This window comes from Chlorocebus sabaeus, chromosome 1 (genome assembly GCF_047675955.1).
Source record: "Chlorocebus sabaeus isolate Y175 chromosome 1, mChlSab1.0.hap1, whole genome shotgun sequence".
Taxonomy (NCBI): domain Eukaryota; kingdom Metazoa; phylum Chordata; class Mammalia; order Primates; family Cercopithecidae; genus Chlorocebus; species Chlorocebus sabaeus.
In genome coordinates, this window is record NC_132904.1 from 55412426 (window position 1) to 55418505 (window position 6080).

The following is a 6080-nucleotide window of genomic DNA, read 5'->3' on the forward strand; positions in this document are numbered from 1 at the left end:
GCCTGACTTTACAACCCGCCCCTGAGTGGCTCGCGCAAAGTGCAGAGTCAAAACTCCTGTGTCTGACTGGTTGACAGAACCGCTCATCCCAGACGGACACCGCCTCACTGACTAGTGAGTTACACCGATTCTGGGGCCCCAGCGGGAGGCGCCATTTTGTAGCGAGGGAGGGAGGCTGGTCCTTGTGATTACCCGGGAGGGAGAAGGGGTGACGAGCGCCATTTTCCCCACAGGGGCGAGGAGTCGGCCTTGGTTCTCCCGGTGGGCTTGCCGGAGTGCGTTCTGCAGACCAGAAGGGCTTTGCCTAGCGATTGCTGAATGCTGAATAGCAGCCCGCTGGGAGGGAAGTCGAAGGGTGGAACAGGACAGAATGAGAGACCTGACCTTTCCCTGGAGGCTCTCAGTGCCGGCCGAGGCCCTTGGTCTTGGTCTAGGGCTCTGCATTCCCGAGAGCTGCTGTATGCCGGAGATTGGCTTCCAAGCCTGTCTGAGCTTCTCCAGTCGCCGGGGTATCGCCATGCGGTGGGAGGGTGAGCCTTCCTCTCCTGCTGAAATTCTGGCGGCTTGGCAACCGGCTGGGGGGTCTTGGATTCCGCTGGGAGACACCACGGATGCTTTGTGCTTTCACGTAGTTTCGGTTCAAAATTTGAAGGCATCAGAAATGGTGTCGCTACGGTCTTTTGTATGTACTTGTGTCGCGAACTAATAAAGGAAATTCAAAAGGATGGGAAAAGCATTCAGTCTGGTTCCCTAAAGTTACTAAGAATGGGTACAACTTAGTTGTGTCCGTTGTGGTAATGCTTCTTGTAGCTCTCAACCCAGCCCTTTCTAAACCGTTGGATATACTTACTAGTCAGTTCCGAAGGTACTCAGTACAAATTTGCTTTGGCGCACCCGGCCGACTAAAGATGAGGTGGGTGTATTAGACTCAAAATGTCTTAAGTTGGCCAGGCCAGGGTTAGAATTGAGCTACCAAGAGAATGAGAGGCTACCCTGTTGTGAAAGATTTGGATCCCGCTTAGAAAAACAGAAATCTGGATGATGTTCAACTTAATGTCTTGCATTTCAGACGGTTATCGAATGGACGGGGATAAATAAAAAAGATGTTAAAGATAGCCCTCTAAGTGTGGATAGTAAATGTTTTGATTTACAATTAAGTCTACTTTGAGGTGCGGACCCTAACCAACGGATAGTTGAGTAATGGCGGCCTAGACGCCATTCTAAAGAAAATAGGACTTTAAGCTTTGTTAGAACACATATTCTGTTAATAAAGAAGTTTAAATCCGTCCGGATTACTTTTTTTTTTTTTTTTTTTTGAGATGGAGTCTCGCCCTGTCGCCCAGACTGGAATGCAGTGGCATCCCGCCCGGCCTGGATTGCTTTTTAAGCCCTTAAAATAAAAGTGTCACATATACAAAATGGATTAGGTGGCCGGGCGCGGAGGCTCACGCCTGTAATCCCAGCACTTTGGGAGGCCGAGGCAGACGGATCACAAGGTCGGGAGATCAAGACCATCCTGGATAACGCAGTGAAACCCTGTCTCTACTAAAAATACAAAAAACTAGCCGGGCGTGGTGGCGGGCGCCTGTAATCCCCGCTACTCGGGAGACTGAGGCGTGAACCCAGGAGGCGGAGCTTGCAGTGAGCTGAGATTGCGTCACTGCACTCCATCGTGGGCAACAGAGCAAGACTTCGTCTCAAAAAAAAAAAAAAAAAAGGATTAGGTTACTTTTAACGGGAGGATTTTGCTCAGTTAAATCAGTCTCCTACCCAGTGGATACATTCTCTGTTACAGAGAAGTACAGCGTTCACCTGAAAAACAAACGGTTTTAATTTATACTTTCGATTCCTTCCACATGTTTCTGTGTTTTCTAATCAGAAGGGTTTTTTAACCAATCAGAATATTTTTATGCAGTTCCACTAAGTCCCATGCCTGTAGGCTACTCATTCAAGCACTGTAATACAGAATCTCAAGAATTTTTAAATCGCCCTCTTATTGTAGATAACAGTTACAGGACATCTTTGTGTCCCTGGAAATTACTGAGTGGTTGTAAAAATTGAATCGCGGTGATGGTGGTGGTGGATAGGATGCTGTAATTCTAACTGGATTCAGAGAGAAACCTAATTCTGATTTGTCACAGGTAATGGAACCTTGTATTAATAGTATTTACCAGTGACTATAGAACAGAGTTCAAATGTACATAGTATTCAAAGAGCCATTCATAAGCTTAAAATGTTCTCCAATTCATCTCCCTTCCTTTATATCATGTTACATGCAGTCAAATTAATGGCTTGAAAATGTTTCCCTGTCAATCAGTATTAGTCCAGGCTCTTAAATACAGAAATTAAATAATTTCCCCAACTTCCTAAATAAGAGGTAACTTATTTCTAGCCCCCTTCAAAAAGTCTTAAGATCATATTTTCTAAAACACTTCTTTCAGTAACTCAAAACTTACTGGAGAGTTGGTTGGTTTGGCATATTTATACCATGCTATAAGCATTAAAGTAGTATATATGTTTACTATACATATATAGAAATTATATATATTTCCTATATATATAGAAAAAAGATAAACGATGAGTTAAGCTTAAAAGCAATTATTTCAGGCTGGATACGGTGGCTCACACCTGTAATCCCAGCACTTTGGGAAGCCGAGGCGGGCTGATCACAAGGTCGGGAGTTTGAGACCAGCGTGATCAACGTGGTGGAACCCTGTCTCTACTAAAAGTACAAAAATTAGCCAGGCGTGGTGGTGGACGCCTGTAATCCCAGCTACTCAGCAGGCTGAGGCAGGAGAATGGCTTGAACCTCGGAGGCGGAGGTTGCAGTGAGCCAAGATAGCACCACTGCACTCCAGCCTGGGTGACACAGTGAGAATCCATCTAAAAAAAAAAAAAGGCCGGGTGCGGTGGTTCACGCCTGTAATCCCAGCATTTTGGGAGGCCAAGGAGGGTAGATCACCTGAGGTCAGAAGTTCATGACCAGCCTGGTCAACATGGTGAAACCCCATCTCTACTAAATATACAAAAATTAGCCGGGCGTGGTAGCAGGTGCCCGACCAAGTTATTTCTAATATATTTGAATGTTTTTATCGTGTACTTACTTTATTATTTTAGTAAACTTCCCTAAGGGTGGAGAGTAGATTTTTTAAACATAAAATAATTTAAATCCAAACCAGTGGCTTGTTCTGCATTGGAAGTTGTGGCTGTAGATTTGTCAGTTATCTCAGAACCTGTTGCCTCATCTGTAAGGCAAAACCACCCATTACACAATATGATAAGGAGGATATATGATAACATAGAGATGCTTTTAAAGTGCTTAAATGTTAGCCCATCTACATTCCCACTTTATGATTCAGAGTCATACCTAAGTACTTCAACAACTCCTTTCAGATTCTGATAAGAGCTATGAAAAATATACTAAAAAGTTTGCAGTTTGGGCCAGGCACAGTGGCTCATGCCTGTAATCCCAGCACTTTGGGAGACCGAGGCAGGTGGACCACCTGAGGTCAGGAGTTCAAGACCAACCAGGCTAACATGGCGAAACTCCATCTCTACTAAAAGCACAAAAATTAGGCTGGGCATGGTGGCTTACACCTGTAATCCCACCACTTTGGGAGGACGAGGTGGGCAGCAGGGTCAAGAGATCCAGACCATCCTGGCTAACATGGTGAAACCCCATCTTTACTAAAAATTAAAAAAAAAAATTAGCCGGGGGTGGTGGTGGGCGCTTGTAGTCCCAGCTACTTGGAAGGCTGACACAGGAGAATGACGTGAACCCGGGAGGAGCTTGCAGTGAGCCGAGATCACGCCACTGCACTCCAGCCTGGGTGACAGAGCGAGACTCTGTCTCAAAAAAAATAAAAATAAAAATAAATAAATAATAATAATAAAATAAACCTGTGAAAATTTTTTGATCTAATTTATCATAAAATTCACCATTTTATACACTTGAGTAGTTTCTAGTATATCCACAAGGTTGTGCACACACCACTATCTAATCCAAAATATTTTATTTCCCCTGTAAGAAACCCCATACTCATTAGCAGTCACTTCCATTCCTTCTTTCCCCCAGCTCCTGGCAACCATGAATCTAACTTTCTGCCCTTTTGGACTTGCCTATTCTGGGCATTACATATTAATGGAACCTTTTTTGTCTGACTTCATTTAGCACAATGTTTTCAAGCCTCATCCAGGGTGTAGGGTGTTAACAGTACTTAATTCCTTTTTATTGCCAGGTATTTGGTTGTGTATATGCCCGATTTGTTTATCAATTGATAGATATTTGGGTTATTTCCACCTTTTGGCTATTATCAATAACACTACTATGCACATTTGTGTGCAAGTTTTTTTTGCAGACCTTGTGTTTCATTTCTTTTGGTATATATACCTAGGAATAGAATTGCTGGGTCATGTCTACATAAAACAATCTTTTCTTTCTTTTTTTTTTTTTTTTTTGAGACGTAGTCTTGCTCTGTCACCAAAGCTGGAGTGCAGTGGGGTAATCTCGGCTCACTGCAAGCTCCACCTCCCGGGTTCACGCCATTCTCTCTCCTCAGCCTCCCAAGTAGCTGGGACTACAGGTGCACGCCACAACGCCCTGCTAATTTTTTGTATTTTTAGTAGAGTCGAGGTTTCACCATGTTAGTCAGGATGGTCTCGATCTCCTGACCTCGTGATCCGCCCGTCTGGGCCTCCCAAAGTGCTGGGAATGCAGGCGTGAGCCACCGCGCCCGGCCTCACAAAATAGTATTTTCAACCTTTTGAGAAACTGCCAAACTTCCACAGCAAATAAGCATTTTACATCCCATCAGCCATGTATGAGGGTTTCAATTTCTCCTTTTTTTTTTTTTTTTTTTTTGAGACGGAGTCTTGCTCTGTCTCCCAGGCCAGAGTGCAGTGGCGCGATGTCGGCTCACTGCAAGCTCCGCCTCCCGGGTTCACGCCATTCTCCTGCCTGAGCCTCCAGAATAGCTGGGACTACAGGCGCCCGCCACCACGCCCGGCTAATTTTTTGTAATTTTAGTAGAGACGTTTTCACCGTGTTAGCCAGGATGTTCTCTATCTCTTGATCTCGTGATTCGCCCACCGCGGCCTCCCAAAGTGCTGCGATTACAGGCGAATTTCTCCATACTTACCAATACTTCCAGTTGTCCATCTTTTTTTTTTTTGGATGGAGTCTCACACTGTCGCCCAGGCTGACGTGCAGTGGCGTGATCTCGGCTTCAAGTGATTCACCTGCCTCAGCCTCCCGTGTACCGGGATTACAGGCTGGTACCACCATGCTCGGCACGTTTTTTGTATTTTTAGTAGAGACAGGTTTCACTATGTTGGCCAGGATGGTCTCAAACTCTTGACCTCAAGTGATCCACCTGCCTGGGCTTGGGGAAGTGCTGGGATAACAGGCGTGAGCCACTGCGCCCAACCCATCTTTTCTTTATTGTAGTCACACTAGTAGGTGTGAAGTGGCATCTCATTGTTTCTGATTTGCAGTTTCCTAATGACTGATGATGTCGATCATCTTTTTCTGTGATACTGGCCATTTGTATGTATTCGTCAGATAAATGTCTACTCAGATTCCTTGCCCATTTTTTAACTGGGTTGTCTCTGTTGAGTTGTAAACGTTATTCACATATATATATTCAGTTATATACTTTGCAAACATTTTCTCCCTTTCTCTGGCTTGTCTTCACTTTCTTGAAAGTGTCTTTTGGGCACAGTGGCTCAAGCCTGTAATCCCAGCACTTTGGGAGGCTGAGGCAGGTGGATCACCTGAGGTCAGGAGTTCAAGACCAGCCAGGTCAACATGGTTAAACCCCCATCTCTGTTAAAAATACAAAAAAATTGGCCAGGCATAGTGGCTCACACCTGTAATCCCAGCACTTTGGGAGGTCGAGATGGGGAGATCACCTGAAGTCAGGAGTTCGAGACCACCCTGGTCAACATGGCAAAACCCCATCTCTAATAAAAATATAAAAATTAGCTGGGCATAGTGGTGGGCCCCTGTAATCCCAGCTACTCTGGAGGCTGCGGCAGGAGAATCACTTGAACCTGGGAGGCGGAGGTTGCAGTGAGCCGAG

At 45.0% G+C, this 6080-nt stretch overlaps 1 long non-coding RNA gene across 1 annotated transcript; it reads left to right on the forward strand.

Moving 5' to 3' along the window:
* Nucleotides 1–21: 21 nt before the first annotated feature.
* LOC140712256 (uncharacterized) lies at nt 22–725 on the forward strand. Its single transcript, XR_012093796.1, has 2 exons — nt 22–114; nt 234–725. It is a non-coding gene; the product is annotated as an uncharacterized lncRNA (long non-coding RNA).
* Nucleotides 726–6080: the final 5355 nt, after the last annotated feature.